The sequence below is a fragment of the Galeopterus variegatus genome, unplaced genomic scaffold, assembly GCF_000696425.1.
Source record: "Galeopterus variegatus unplaced genomic scaffold, G_variegatus-3.0.2 Scaffold5641, whole genome shotgun sequence".
Taxonomy (NCBI): Eukaryota; Metazoa; Chordata; class Mammalia; order Dermoptera; family Cynocephalidae; genus Galeopterus; species Galeopterus variegatus.
The window spans coordinates 42474-58933 of record NW_007731752.1 but is presented as its reverse complement, the minus strand read 5'-3'; the positions used below and the strand labels follow the sequence as shown (position 1 = coordinate 58933).

Below are 16460 nucleotides of genomic sequence, written 5' to 3'. Positions count from 1 at the left end.
TAACACATAAGGATGTATAAAATAGTAATAATCCCACCCCCTTTTTTATGAGAACCGAGACCTCCTCTGTAGTTAATCTATTCACTTGAGATTAGTTATTTGTCTTGCCCAGAAGAGCAAATAAATATCAGATGGAAAGGAGATAGCGGGCCAGCTATTCACTTTTTTCTCTAAAGGTTTTTATTTCCCTAATCACACTATGAAATCTAGCACTTTGTTTTGCAGCTGACAAAAGATACGGTGAAGGAGAGGACAGTGTGGGAAGTTAGGTTCTGAACTTTGTGTTTCAATCCCAGCTTCATTCTTTCACCACTCATTCATATATTCATTTAATACATGTACTGAGCATTCATTCACTCAAGGGATTTATTGCAAATCCCCAGGGAGCACCTGGTCTAGTGAAAGACAGTCTGGCAAGCAGCGGGAAGATAATGGGATAGGCACAATGATAGAGGAAAGCCTGTGCAGCCTTGGGGTACAGAGGGTGAACCCTAACCTACTATGTAGGGGACAGGAAAGGCTTCCTGGAAGCAGGTGTTGACTATGCAGAGGAAGGTAGAAGATGGGAAGGCATTCCAAGCACACACCAAAAAAACATGTGCAAAGGGATGTCAAAGGTTGTGGTGCATGGAGGGAATCCAAATATCCCAACCTGACCAGAGCCTAGAAATGGAGCCCTATACATTAGGAGTAATTACAGACTTGCAGAAAAGCAAAGATGTTTCTGACATTTTAGGATGAGGACCCAGGTTTAGCTCCAGCCACAAGTTAGCTTATTTACCCAGTTACCCTGAATTGATGAGTCTCCTTGGTAGTCAGATATCCTCCTTCACTAATGGTACACACCTTTAGGCTGTAAGAACACCTGTGCTGGTTAAATTGCAGAAGCTGCATCTTCAGTGCTAATTCTGCTATACCAAGAGGGTTGGCCCCTCCTGATTCCCTCAGGTGTGTAGCAACACTGCCTTCCCCACTTCTCTAAAACTCTACTGCTCAGGCAGAGAGAGCATGCTTAGTAAGCCACCCTCCTTCTTCCCCAAAGAGAAAGGATACCTGTCTCCCCATCCCTACTGCAGTGAAAACATTTGGCAGGGATAATGATGGTGAATTGGATGTGCAAGTTGTTACAGCTGAGGTTTAAAAAAAGTGGCTCTGCTAAAAAATAGAACTTGTTAAAAAGAAAAGGAAGAAAGGACCATGCACTTACCAGCATAATGAGTGGCAGTGGATGGGCTGGTTCAAACATTTGTGTGGCGGTGTGTGAAGTGGAAAGCCACAGGATCATAGACACAGGGGGGCCAGGTTGACCTAATAAATTGATGCTTTTTTTTTGCTTCACTTCAGTCCTTTCTCCTAAATGGTGGCAATAAGTGCATATCCCATGCAGCTTCACTTTTTCTCTGAATTGGTCCCCAACAAAATAAGACTCTCAAAAATAAGTGGTGTCCTGAATATCTTAAGCCCCCTAAAATGATCTAGCTAAATGAAGATGTAGCAGAGGAACCTGTGGCCTTTTACTATGGAATTCTTGGAGTGGTTTATACTCACATCACCAGAATCTTTTCTTTTTTTTTTTTTTTAAAGATGACCAGGTAAGGGGACCTTAACCGTTGACCTGGTGTTGTCAGCACCACACTCTCCCAAGTGAGCTAAACGGCCATCCCCATATAGGGATCCGGACCCGTGGCCTTGGTGTTATCAGCACCACACTCTCCCAAGTGAGCCACGGGAGGGCCCTAGATCTTTTCTTTTCTTTTTGTCTTTTTTCGTGACCGGTAAGGGGATCAACCCTTGGTGTGGTGTCGCCCACACCGCGCAAGCGCACCGGCCATTCCTATATAGGATCCGAACCCGCAGCGGGAGCATCGCTGCGCTCCCAGCGCCACACTTTCCCGAGTGTGCCACGGGCTCGGCCCCCCTAGATTTTTTCTAAGTGAATCCAGTTACTTTGATAGGCCATCCAAAATGTGTGTTGCTTAGCAAACCCTCCAGTTTTGAAGGAGAAATGGTCATTAGAAAAGCTACTTACTCAAAGATGGGTAATTGTGCTTGTGTCTTGCATGTGGTTATCTTTTGAACACTGAAACATTTCCTGACATCATGAAAAAGCACGGTGACTTGTGGATGAAATTGAGTTATCTTCCCACTGACTGGGGTGCTACTAGGCTGTACTAAGCCTTTGTGAAAATTAGGAAAAGGCACACTTTTAGGGTGGTGGCATGGAGAGGGGGCTAGACATCACTTCCTCAAGTTGAGGATACCCCAAGACAGAGTGCACAGGTTGGCAATCAGAACAAGGGCTGGTTTGCAGTCTACTAAGCCCTCTTGGCAACTTTCCCAAATGGACCTAGTGAAGGAATTCCCAGGGGGCTGAAAAGGCCAGAGTGGAGAGGCTGGGTGACATATGTACCACACTTTCTAAACGTGCTGGGTGCTCTTTTCCCGTTGCCGTATTTCCAGAGGCTTTTTGCCGCTTGGTTAGAGCTCTATCCATGAGAACAAGTGGTGGTTCTGTTCATGCCCAGGCCAGCACCTGCAACATCTTATTATTTTTACTGGAAGTTGAATCAAGATAATATGAATGAATGGGTAAGGAAGAAAGAAAAAGCAAAAACCACTCCATCTCCTCAGGATGGGTTACTAGCATTATCTTTATACAGAAAGAATAAAGTACTGGCTTATCTTGCAGTTTCTTGGCCTCCATAGTTTGCACCTCATTTTCTGCCCATTTCTTTCTCTTCCTTCAGACCTCCAGAAAGTCCCAAGCTAAATAGTTCCCTTTCCTTTCCCATCTGCTGTGTCTGCAGCTCTCCCAGGGTCTTGGCAGGCCTTCCTTCAGGTTGTTCACATTCATTCCTGAAGCTAAAAAGCTGATCATCATTCCAGACACTTGAGAACAAAGAAATGTAGCCTCACTTCTTTTTTTGCTGTGTGTAAGTGGGAGGAAGTCGGAGCTGGAGTGATTCGGGACTTAGTGCGGCAGTGAGGGGAACAGTGAGGGCGTCACAGGGAAGTATACTCATGTCCCTTGGACCACTGCTTCTCCACTTTCTCAGCTGAGACGCACAGTCTGAAGTATGTTGTACCTCATGATTCAGTATACACATATACCACGCTCATATATATAAATGAATCCAAAGTTACTGCACGATATACATTAACATTTAAAAATTTGTTTTCTATTTCTTTTAAAATGCTAATTGCATTAAGCTGATTTCAAGGCTCATCAATAGATCTCAACCAACAGTCTGAAGACTTAGACAATAGTTTGGGGTGGGAGCCCCTGATGACCTTTACTGTTGGGAGGCTTGTTAAAATGCAGGTTCCTAAGCCCCACTCAGACTTACCTTGTCAGCATTCTTGGAGAGTGTGGGCCAAGAATCTACATTGTGGCAACGCCTTTGTGGATTGTTTTGTGGACTAAAGATTGAGAATCACATCCTTAGGTGTTGCTAACTGGAGGTGATTATTCTGTTTCAGTGAAATCCTAGGCAACAGCCAGGTGGCAGGGTAAAGAGGGAAATGAGACTGCATCGTAGGCCCTGGGGCTTCTGCATTTTATCTTTAAACTGAATTCTGGTTTGCACTACAGCTTATCGCAAATTCCTTCTCTTTGCAGAGGAGACTGTGATTTTAGCTACAGCTCACTGATAACCCTTCTTTCCTTTCGGTAGCTTAAATATCCTTTGGTATCCACTTAATCTACTTCTGAGATGAATTCTAGCTTCACTTCTTTGCACAGCTCAAGGCAAAAAAAAAATTTTGTGGAGTGGAAAATTCCCCACATTGAAAGCATTTGGACATTTTTGCTTTTTAATTAATATTCATATTTCCTTTTGCCCTATCATTTGTGTTTGCCAATAAAATTATACTTATTAATTGTATGCAGCTGTTTTTATTTATCTTTTTACAAAAAGGTTCTTAAAACAATTTTCCAGCTGGTGGGTTAGCTCACTTCAGAGAGTGTGGTGCTGATAACACCAAGGTCAAGGGTTTGGTTCCCTGTACCAGCCAGCCATCCAGATAATAATAATAATAATTTTCCAGCATCTACTTTTATTTATGGCTGCTGGTGGCCCGACATTTGACAAGTAACCTCTTTATTTCTCACAGCTGCTTTTGCTACCATCAGCTTTTCCCCAGCCAAATTCACTTTGCATTTCCAATATATTTGAGTTTGAGAGGGGAGCTTCACTCTTCTTGATGGGATAAAATTGTTTTACTCCTTGGAAGGAAGGTCCCTTTCAGTGTTTAATGCCAGCTTCTTTTGCAATATTCTCCCTGAGTCAGGAATAGGCTCAGCCCTAGAGGGAATATGAAATGGAAATTCATATCTAATTTTTGCACACGCCTCTTCCTTCACTAAATATTTGGAGTTGGCATTAAAGAACAAACAAGTCCTCATGCTGGGCCTAGACTGTCTCCAATTAGATAGTGTAGAATTGTCTACTGTGGAGATCATTGGAAGCTAAAATAAAGCAACACACTGAACATACGAACTTTTAGATCTTGTCTGTCACTCTTCACTGGACTGACTTCTCTTTCTTCAAGCTTGGAGTGATAAACTAGAAAGAACACACACTTGTCAGGCAGAACTGGGTTTAGGTCACAGTGTGTCACAGTCTACCACTCATTAATCATGTCACTTCTATGAAACTCAGTTTTTTCACTTACCAAAGAGGGAGCAGAGTCACTTCTTACCAAGAGAGGGAAATGTCACGAAATAGCATTTTCCCTGGTGAAGTCACCATCATTCAAAAGTCTTGCCTCAGTTTTATGGTGTCAGAAAGTCAAAAACTGTGATCTCCTCGGCATCCCAGATGGCTTTCTTCACACCGTCAGAGACAAGATGTGAACCAGAGTGAGAATTCATTTACAAAGACAAATGGATGTGCATCTAGTTACTAGTCACTGGATCAGTCTGATGAGCATATTCTCTCCCTGCAAAGCCAGGGACAGGTAACAATCAGAACGTTGTTGGGAGGACATGGAATTGGGGAACAAGGACTGGAGTTTGGGTTGTATGTTTTAAATAAATAATGGCATCCAGCCCTGACAATTTGCAGAATGTATTATATTCATCAGCTTCCCTTGTCTATGATTCTGTTAAAACATACTTTTTAAAATGTAGAAAGCATAACTTTTATACAAGTGATTGGCTCAGGCCCAACAATGTTTAACTCAGTGACCAAGAAAGAGAGCAGGAGGACAAAGCTTGTTTAAAGAGGGATAAAGAAACTTTATATACAGCTCAGTCAGTGGGGGGAAAAGAACGCTGGAGTAAGATTTCTCAGAATCAAAAGCTGCCCAGTGACTTGTAGGGGAATAGAAGCAAGCCTTTGAGGTGACCTTTTCTAAGGGGCAGAAACCATTTACCTCTCTACCAGACAGAACTTCATTTGCTTCTTATCCCTTTTCTACAAGTTGACATCCTCCTCTGAAGCTGGTGCTCTGGGCAGTGGAAATGGTGAGTGAGGCAGGGTTGCCTTCTCCTGCCTGGTCCTCTAGCCTCAGATGACCCTTAGGCAGGCTCATTAGCAGGTGCACTAGTGTGCCTTGTTCCCAGCTTTTGATCATTCATCTTATCGCTCCTATCAAGGATCCACCACCTCCTCTCCTCAGAGATGTTAATGGCTTCCCTAAAGCCTAACTCCAGCCTGGGGACTAGGCATCTCTCCCTGAAGTCCTTGTGCATCTCTGTTGTGATCAGTTATGCTTACTGACAGGTTGAAAAATTTTCTATTATCCATGGGAGGAAAACTTACAAATGGCGTGTCCCTCTGAAAGCCACTCTATTTCCCTAATGTCCAGGTTCTTGGAGAACAGCCCTCTGGACCCTTCCTTCACCGTGGTTCTGCCTTATTCCTTGTCTGGCAGGGATATGGCGAGGATTAAATTGATAGCAGTCTAGTCCCGGGCTTGTCTCAGGCTCTTCGTACTGTCAGATGTCAGCAATCCCTAGAACGAGATTAAATCAAGACAGTTAGTGCTCAGTGTGGTGCAAGTTTGGTCAGTTGTAACTTGTCATCCTTCCCAAATGTCAGTGAGCGTGGCCCCAATTCCCACAGGCTCAGAGGGTGGGTGGAGGGTGTGCCTCCCACCCAGAGCTGCAGGTGGCCCCTGAATCAGGAGGCTCACGAGGACCTAAGGGGAATGGAGGTCAGTAAGTTGCAGAGGAAATCAGAGAAGGTTAAGAGTTGGAGTAGGGCCAGGCCAGAGGCAGCCCAGCAGCTAACAAACTGAGGCTGAGCAGAGAGGGGTGTGCTGGGAGTGAGTGGTAGGCAGTCCTGAGTGAAGCTGCCTGGGACTGCTGGCCAATGCGGTGGTGGCTGGGGCAGGTGGAAAGGGCTGACAATAACTAGGTGATCATTAGCTGCCCATGGCTTGGTTTGATCTGGAGAATTTGGAGTAGGATCTAGCTCTTTCCTCTTTATTATTATTATGTGAATGGATAGATATATGAAGATGCTCTGGGATGCATCAGGAAATCAGCACATAAATCTGTCACAGACTTAAAAGCTCTGGGGCTTCCTTCATGGAGACTCAGTTCTCCAGAGGCCAAGTCAGGCCCTGACTTGCTCATACTTAGAGCCCAAATCCCAGCTACTGCTTCTCTCCTTGTGGAGCCCTGTTTTTCGAGCCTTTGGTGCCACATTGTTGCCAGAGAGCAGCAGGAGGCAATCTTTGAAGCAGCTGTCCCTCTCTCCCCTCTGCCAAGGAGACTCCCTAGACAGAAGGACAGCAGCTGCCTCTGACCCAATCTGTCTCAAAACCCATGAGTTTAGTGGCATAAACTGAGATTGCTTCCTCTCCAGCTAGAAGGTTGCAGTTGGGAAGACTATATTTTATTTTTTTCTTCCAGCACCATAGGTAATGTAGGATCATCCTCAAAAACAACATGACTTGTATATATCCTATTTAAAGGAACAGGGCTATCCCAGTGGTGTCTGCCAAGAGCAAGCCCAAGTGCTTGTTGATTTTCAGGAAAACCAGTGCCATCTCTGAGAAGCAGGTGTCAGTTTGGCCCTTAAGGCCACTGGGACAAATGGTTGAGCCATAGGGAGACTGTCAGGACTTATATAAACGTTGTCCAAATATGCGGGTAGAATTGCTTAGAAATATAAAACAGGGCTGAACTTGAGTTCTGGTGAACCCCCTCTGCCTTCTGTCAAAGCTTCTGTTCTCGGGAGGGTTAGAGGCAATTGCAGCATGTGCTGACGAGTGGTTAAAATTGAACTGAGCTTTGTAGAACTGTATTCTAGCCTAGAGTGTTATGTTTCAAGAGGCTCCCTGGCTCTTTTAGAACAGAAAAATCTGGCAGTTTTGTTCATAGTCCAGATTCCCTGGAGGCATCTTCTAGTCAGCACAGAATAGAGAGCCTACAAGTAAAATTTGGTCTTAACATGAGCCGGAGTGGAATGTGAAGCTGACTGACAGGATAGTGAGCTTTAGGAGCAGTGAGCAGGAGTTCATGTGGATATTTGTGGAAAGCCACAGAAGGGCTCTGATGAGAAGAAACAGCAGACATGATAAATTATTCATCTTTAGTTTGTGGGGCAGTTGGAAATGGATAAAGGCTGCATGACCTGCTAGGAAATTATATGTCCAGGGAAAAAATCATGATTTGGTGGAAGGAAAACAGCAAATGAGGTCAGATATTCTAGTATTGAATCCCAGAGCTTATGCATTCAAACTGGACAAATCAGTCTATCTACTAGCAGACATGATAAATTATTCATCTTTAGTTTGTGGGGCAGTTGGAAATGGATAAAGGCTGCACGACCTGCTAGGAAATTATATGTCCACGGAAAAAATCATGATTTGGTGGAAGGAAAACAGCAAATGAGGTCAGATATTCTAGTATTGAATCCCAGAGCTTATGCATTCAAACTGGACGAATCAGTCTATCTACTTCTTCAAGATTTAGTGTCCTCATTAGCAGAAAGGAATGATTTTGCTGCACAGAGTTGTTGGAGATCAAAAGCAATCATATGTAAGAAAGTGCCTGGGTATGGGATTCATCTGTGGGGGAAAAAAATGTGGAAAAAATCATGATTTGGTGGAAGGAAAACAGCAAATGAGGTCAGATATTCTAGTATTGAATCCCAGAGCTTATGCATTCAAACTGGACAAATCAGTCTATCTACTACTTCAAGATTTAGTGTCCTCATTAGCAGAAAGGAATGATTTTGCTGCACAGAGTTGTTGGAGATCAAAAGCAATCATATGTAAGAAAGTGCCTGGGTATGGGATTCATCTGTGGGGGAAAAAAATGTGTCTTAAACCTCAGAATCCTTAGAATTATTTTTGGACAGAAAATAAATCAAAAGTAACCACCACCCATCTCTAGGCAAATAGGGATGCATGGCACAATTTGTGGTTGTTGCTTTGAGAGCAGCCAGCTATGCTTCCCAGTTTTTGAATTATTGATCTCTGGAATCTTATCTTTTGTGTGGTTTTAAAATAATTTCCTTTTTGTTAATTTGCTATTACCGATCTATTTTCAGAACAATCATAGAGCTGGCTCTTCAAATTCAGTATCTTCTAATCTTAGGGAATCTTCCGAGAGAAATAGATTACTTTCAAACTTAAACTGTTTGTTAGCCTCTCATCCTGAAGAGTTTGCCATAGAGATACATTAAGTCTGAGGCCCCAGAAAGCCAAGGCTCTCGGCCAATAACTGTGACTTTAAAGTTAATGAGCTAATTTGCTAGCCCACTCTGGTTGGCATCCACCTCTAATGTTTGGTTAATGTATTACCACCAATTGGCATTGGAAGTTTTGCTTTTTGCCCCTCCTGAGTTCTGGCCTGTGGAACAAAATACCCAAGAATCACAGGCCAATCACAGATACCTAAGAACCACAGCAGTGAAGAACTTCACTGTTATTCCAGGCCCACACCAAATGTTCCCCCAAATGCAAGGATGCTGATTTACTGTATTAGAAAACATGCCTCAGACCTATGACCAAAGTGGGCTTCCTAACATCCATTGTAAGCTTAGGCTTTGGGACCCTCACATTCAGGTGCCCCTCAAGAATGTGGCTGGGCCTGCAGAGAAGATGCCAACCACTTACCCAGCCAGCTGTAGGCACAGGATTTGTAGGACTGCACCCCCGTACTTAGTTGCAAGTGGAACAGAGACAGCTACAAGGATGTACCACCCTCTAGGAATGGTGGCAGTGGTGTCACATGGAAAGAACATGGCTAGGAGCAAAGATAGAAAGGGCAGAATGACAGGAGGGCTCACAGATAAAGCTGAAGAGTGGCACATAGGCAGAGTTTGAACAGAGATTTCATCCACTAATAAATGGGTCCCAAAGAACATCCATCTACCACCAATCCTGAGCTCCTCACCTGCTCCTCCTCCTCGTGTTTCCCCTTCTCCCCCTATACATCCTCTTCTTTCCTTTGAGAAAGGAGCCTGGGTACAGAAGGAAACTGAGTACCATATAAACCAGCAATGTTTCCTCCAACCAAGACTTCTTGGAGGAATGGCTGATTCCACATCAGGGGCAGGAAATATTCGTGGTGAGTCTGTGTTATCTTGTGCCAGAAAGAAAATAAGCTATCAAAACAAATGGGTTTTATCAAAAGGACACAGGAGGATACCCCCATGGCCAAAGATAAGAACATTTGAGCATCCAAAAGAATAATGATGCAATTGATTAAAATACATTGGATATATAAAAACCCATGGGTTCATATTGATACTAAACAAAAGTTCTCTCCCCCACTCCCACCCCCATTCTCATTGGGACACTGTTGAAAGTATTTAGTGCACTAATTCCTGTTCTGAAATTGAAAGGAAAGAATTAGCATTCATTCTGCTTTTCTTATACAAACTGCATTTCAGAGTACACAAACAGCACTTAGTAAAGAAAAGAATTCTCCTGTAGAAAATAATTCTAATAAATATAGAAGATATTATGGGATTAGGAAAAGATGATCTCTTTTCAGCCCTTAATGAAATTGTTGATTCTGACCATGATCATCAGTGGACGAGGAACTTTGTAATGGAGGAATGCAACTGTCGTCACCTGAACCTACCCAAAGTGGGACAACTAGACATGGGTAATGTGCTGTCTGTCATAGGAAGCACTGAACTACCTGGGATCTATTTTTGTCCCCCCCCCCCAAAGCTCACCCTGACCCAAAGCAAGCACCCAGAGCTAACTTCCACTTAGAGAAATGTGGGAGACAGGAGAACGTGTTAGAGAATAAAGGACCCCATTCTGGCAGGAAGTCCGTAGCATGGAGAAAAGGATGGGCACGTGCTGTGGATAAGAGGACATTTAAGAGACAACACAGATGTAATGTGTGGACCTTGCTGGGATCCTGACTTGAACGAACCAACTCTAAAAAACAATTTTGAGACAACTGGGGAAATTATGGACTGGATATTGGAGGATATCAAGGAATAAGAGTTAATTTTGCTGGTGAATTAATAACATTGAGGTAATTAGGAAACCTCATAGAGATGCATACTGAAGTATGTAGGAATGAAATGACACAAGGTTGGGCATTTGCCTTAAAATACTCCCCCTGGGGCTGGCCAGTTAGCTCGCTTAGTGGAGCTTGGTGCTGATACCACCAAGGTCAACAGTTAGGATCCCTGTACAGGCCAGCTGCTCCCCCCAAAAAAAGCCCCCAAAGAAGAAAAAAGAAGGGTGGATGTAGAAAATGTGTCAAGCTCTTGAGGATTGCTGGACCTGAGTGATGAACATATGGAATTCATTGTTCTAGCCTCTCTACTCTCGAATATGTTTGAAATTTTTCATTTAAAAAAATCTTCCTCCAGGGCTGGCTGGTTAGCTCACTTGGTTAGAGCACGATGCTTATAACACTGAGGTTAGAGCACGATGCTTTACCAGCCAGCCGTAAAACAGCAGCAAAAAAAATTCTTCCTCTAATAACTAACTCTTCCTTTCTTAGGAAAGAGGGGCAGAAATCTCCTATCTTATGGCGTAAGGCAAAAATATAACTATGGAAGGGCCTAAATATTCCTCTCTACAATGAGTATTTATTAAGCAACTACATGCTAGGTAAGAGACAGTGTGCCCTGGAAAGATCTAAGCTTTGTAGTCAGAAACCTTAGTTTGAATGGATTCTCTGTTGCTTGCTATCTGTCTGACCTTGGGCAAGCTTCTGTACCTCTCTGAGCTTTCATTTCTCTGTATGATCTGCTCCGTGAACTCAGTAGAGACATTAACATCCTGTTTGCATTTTAAACTACTCACTCATGTCCCATAGGCCTTATTAGCAAGAGGTCCAGCATCTACCAAGGAGGACCCTCCCTCCTACCTCCCTCACGGTCCAAGAATCTGAGTTTCCTCAGCTCTTAGTTTGGCAGGCCTGGCTCCAGGATCAGGGGTGCTCTCACTCCTCATGCCCACACAGTGTCACCACTGGAGCTTCGTCCTGCCCAGCCACCCTGTCATGGGATGACCTTGTCAAACTTTGGTTGAGGGGTGAGGGGGGATGGCCTGAACCCCAGAGTTAACTCTTTAGTTTACACTCATATTCTCTGCAATGGCTCATAAAGGCACAGCACATCATGGCCAGTTCTCAACCACGTGGTATGTCAGAACAAGCCATTTTATATTTTGACAAAATACTGGACAAAATACTAATTTTACTATGTGCAGGCACTGTTTTAGGGTCTTGGTATGTATCAGTGAACAAACAATGACCCCTTCTCCTTCCACCGAGCTTGAGGGGGCACCTGCCACATACTTGAGCCCAGTATGAATGAGGAAAGGTCTTCACCGATGAAGACCTCCCCTCCCCTCCTGATGAGTTTTGCTTTGGGGGTACTCTGTCAATCGCACAGTTGGAACCTAACTACTTCTCCCCACGCGTCACCGTGTCTCATGGAGAGCTGGATTTTACTAAACTACATACACACACGTGCGTGCACGTGCACAGGCGCACACACACACACACACACACAAGCTCCTTATTTAGGAAAGTGGGGCTCACTACCCTGTACTTGTATAACTGAGTGCCACAAAAGTGATCCTTCTACAGGAATCAGGTCATTTCTTCAGATTTAAAAAACTTTATATATATGACCTCACTTAAAATTAACACTCTTGCCCATCTTATAGGATTGGTATGAGAATTAAATGAGATATCACTGGAGTATAAACTTATAAAGGCTGTGTTTTACTCACTGCTATGTCTTTCTTTTTTTTTTTTTTCTCACTATATCCTGCTATATCCTTAGTCACTAAAACAGAACCTGGCACAAAGTAGGGTCCAATGCACACACACACGTACATACATTCATGTTCACACAAAAGATGGATGAGCCTGCAAAGACTGTCATCTCAATAAACATCACATCTGCAGATTCGCAGTCAATCCGTCTTGGGTGGTATCTGAGACCGCATTTTTTTTTTGTCTTTTTCGAGACCGGCCACACTGCGCTCAGCCAGTGAGCGCTGTGAGCGCACTGGTCATCCCTATATAGGATCCGAACCCGTGGCGGGAGCGCTGCTGCACTCCCAGCACCGCACTCTCCCGAGTGCACCATGGGCTCGGCCCCTGAGACTGCATTTTAAAAGGCTCTTGAGAGTCTCCTGTTTGGGAGGACACTTGAAGTGGCAAGGCACAGAGGCACATGTTTTTCCCCTAAAGCAAAGTTGCAACGAAGTTCTGACCCTTTCCTTATGGTGTACTTGTGGGAAAAATGCAGGTGGGGTGGAATGCTAATATACCATATTTCATAGGGTCTAAGATGCTGTTGGTTATAAAACACAGTCTGATTTCGAGATTTTAAAATGTGAGGGAAAAAAAACACATCTTAGAGTCATTGAAATAAAGCATTTTGAGCAGCAGTAGAGTACAATGGTTTAAGCACTTGGTGTCTGGAGTCTGACAGACACAGCCCCACCATTCATTACCTTTGTGGCCTTGCACAGGTTACTCAACCTCCATGAAATTGAATTTCCTCACCACTAATACGGCAATAACCGCTAGGGCTGCCTGGTGAGTAGTATTGACCCCGTCAGCTTGAGATTTTAGCTGTTTAGTAAAATAAAAATCCACAAACTCACCATTTTTGTATTTCCTTCAGTATCCCATACCTCTCTGAAGTAAAATAACTGGATATAAAAAAATAAACTTGCTATAAAAGTTTTAATTTTCACATTTTGCTCTGAAGAGCTCCAGATTTTTTACTCTTTTACAAGAATGTCCTAGGGTACTTAAAAGCTCGTGGAAAACACAATTAAAAGATAATATAAGCTAGCCAGGTAGTCAGTTGATTAGAGTGCGGACCTAACACCAAGGTCCAGGGTTCGATCCCTGTACTGGCCAGCCGCCAAAAACAAACAAAAAAATAATACAAATCCTTCCATGAACTTTTTGAAGACACCTCATATTTTTGTATTGTGTAGAAAGATTTTTTAATTATAGTAAAAGAAAGCAAAGAAAGGTTTTTTTAGATTACAGTAAAATAGTAAGCCCAAATCATTGCTTGAAGTGTGCATCATTTTTTGTAGAGAGCTTCCAGCAAATCTTAACAAAGACAGTGGCCCCCTTAAAGCACTGAAACTGCCTAGACACAGTGACTAGTACACTGAGTGCTCAGCAACTATTCATGTGTGTGCCTCTTAAAAGCAGGCTCTTCTTTCTCTTGTTCACTGCTGTTTCCAGCAGCTTGAACTGTGCTTAGAAGGTGGTAGGGACCCAATAAACATTTGATGAATGTACAAATGATTTATTCTTTTACCCTCAGACTAACTCTTGCCAGGTGGTCAGGTGGAGAAAGAAGGCTTGGGGGGAGCTTAAGCTGACAATAGCTGGCCGTGGGTGCAAAGAGAACCAGCTGAGACCTGCAGTAGTACAGCAGGGTGGAAGCCTTGGATTGCTTAACCTAACCCTAGACAAGTACTGAGGGAGCTAGTCAAGCCAAGTCCCAGAGCAAGGTGCTTCTTATAGGAACACTTTCAAGTCTTTTAAATTGTGTTTTGTTGATGGCCCTGATTGGGGTAGCATAGCAAATAAAGTGGTGGACTTAATGGTACTTGCTCAAAGGGAGAGGATACGCTGAGCATGGTGGGGAGGAAGGAAAGGCCTTTGGCTTATTCCTCAATGTCTCAGCAGTTGTAAAGGGGCTGCCCCTGGCTGCTGCTCCCACCAGGGGGTTGCACCAGGAAGACAGTAGAAGTCAACTTATCTTGGGAAATTCTCTCCTATATATACCTGATGACTGCAATTTAAAAAGAAAAAAAGAAGAGGACTCTAGTTCTCCTTCTCCTTTTTCAGTAATAGATGAGGCTTTACAAATTCCAACGATGTTCTTGGAGTGTAAAAAAGCTGCAGGGTTAGGTGAGGGGAGCTGTTTTTTTGTTTGGGTTTTTTTTGTTTGTTTTGGAGGGGGTTGGTTTTTTCTCATTTTATTTCTTATTTTTTATTTATTTAATTTTATTTTACTTCTCAAAATACATTGTACTTGATTTTCATGCCCCCTTGTACCATGTACTTGATTTATCTCCCCCCTCCCCCCCACATCCTATCTGTGCACTTGACTTAAATAGTTCAAGGAATTTTTCTGGTTATTCTGTCTTCTTCCCCCCATGCCCACCCGTTGTTGACTTAAATAGTTCAAGGAATTTTTCTGGTTATTCTGTCTTCTTCCCCCCATGCCCACCCATTGTTTGTTTGTGTGTTTATTTATTTACTAATTTTTAGCTCCCATAAATAAATGAGAACATGTGGTATTTCTCTTTCTGTGCCTGACGTGTTTCACTCGATATAATTTTCTTTAGTCCATCCATGTTGTTGCAAATGGTAGTATTTCATTCTTTTTTATAACAGAGTAGTATTCCATTGTGTAGATATAGCACATTTTCCTTATCCACTCATCTGATGATGGACATTTGGGCTGGTTCCAACTCTTGGCTATTGTATTCAGAGCTGCAATAAACACTGGAGTACAGGTATCCCTTCAGCATGATGATTTCCATTCCTCTGGGTATATTCCCAGCAGTGGAATTGCTGGGTCATATGGTAGATCTATCTGTGATTGTTTGAGGAACCTCCATATCATTTTCCATAAAGGCTGCACCATTTTGCAGCCGCACCAACAATGTATGAGAGTTCCTTTTTCTCCACAACTCTCCAGCACTTATCATTCTCAGTGTTTTGGATGTTAGCCATCCTAACTGGAGTGAGATGGTATCTCAGTGTGGTTTTGATTTGCATTTCCTGGATGTTGAGTGATATTGAGCATTTTTTCATGTGGCTGTTGGCCATTTGTATATCTTCCATTGAGAAATGCCTGTTCAGCTCCTTTGCCCATTTTTTAATTGGGTTATTTGTTTTTTTGCTGTGAAATTATTTGAGTTCTTTGTATATTCTGGATATTAATCCTTTGTCAGATGTATATTTTGCAAATATTTTCTCCCACTCTGTTGCTTGTTTTGTACTCTGTTGAATGTTTCTTTTGCTGTGCAGAAGCGTTTTAGTTTGGTATAATCCCATTTGTTTATTTTACCTTTAGTTGCCTGTGCTTTTGGGGTCCTATCCATGAATTCTGTACCCACTCCTACTTCCTGGAGTGTTTCCCCTGTGATTTCTTTAAGGAGTTTTATTGTTTCAGCATGTATATTTAATTCTTTAATCCATTTTGAGTTGATTTTGGTACATGGTGAAAGATACAGGTCCAGTTTCATTCTCCTACACATGAGTATCCAGTTTTCCCAGCACCATTTGTTGAAAAGGCAGTCTCTTCCCCAGTATGTAGCTTTGCTGCCTTTGTCAAAGATCAGATGGCTGTAGGTGTGCAGTTTGATTTCTGGGTTCTCTGTTCTATTCCATTGGTCTGTGTGTCTATTTTATATTCCAGTACCATGCTGTTTTGGTCATTATAGCTTTGTAATATAGTTTAAAGTCAGGTAGTGTTATGTCTCCAGCTTTATTTTTTTTTGCTCAGGGTTGCTTTGGCTATACATGGTCTTTTGTTGTTCCATATAAATGTCTGGATAACTTTTTCCATCTCAGAAAAATGTCATTGGAATTTTGATGGGGATTGCATTGAATCTGTAGATCACTTTCGGTAATATGGACATTTTCACAATGTTAATTCTTGCAATCCAAGAGCATGGGATATCTTTCCATCTTCTTGTGTCCTCTTTAATTTCTCGTAACAGTGGTTTGTAGTTCTCTTCATAGAGATTCTTCACATCCTTGGTCAGCTTTATTCCTAAATTTTTTTTTTTTTTTTTTTTTTTTTTTTTTGGTGGCTATTGTAAATGGACTAGCTTTTTTTGATTTCTTTTTCTGCATGTTCACTGGTGGAGTATAGATATGCTACTGAATTTTGTATGTTGATTTTGTATTCTGCAACTTTGCTGAAATCATTTATTGACTCTACAAGTTTTTTTATAGAAACTTTAGGCTGTTCAATATATAGGATCATATCATCCGCAAACAGGGACAGCTTGACTTCATC

At 42.6% G+C, this 16460-nt stretch overlaps 1 protein-coding gene across 3 annotated transcripts in view; it reads left to right on the top strand.

Moving 5' to 3' along the window:
* GRIP1 (glutamate receptor interacting protein 1) overlaps positions 1-16460 on the top strand; it is a 110735-nt gene that overhangs the window by 86785 nt on the left and 7490 nt on the right. The gene's annotated exons all lie outside the window — the stretch shown is intronic.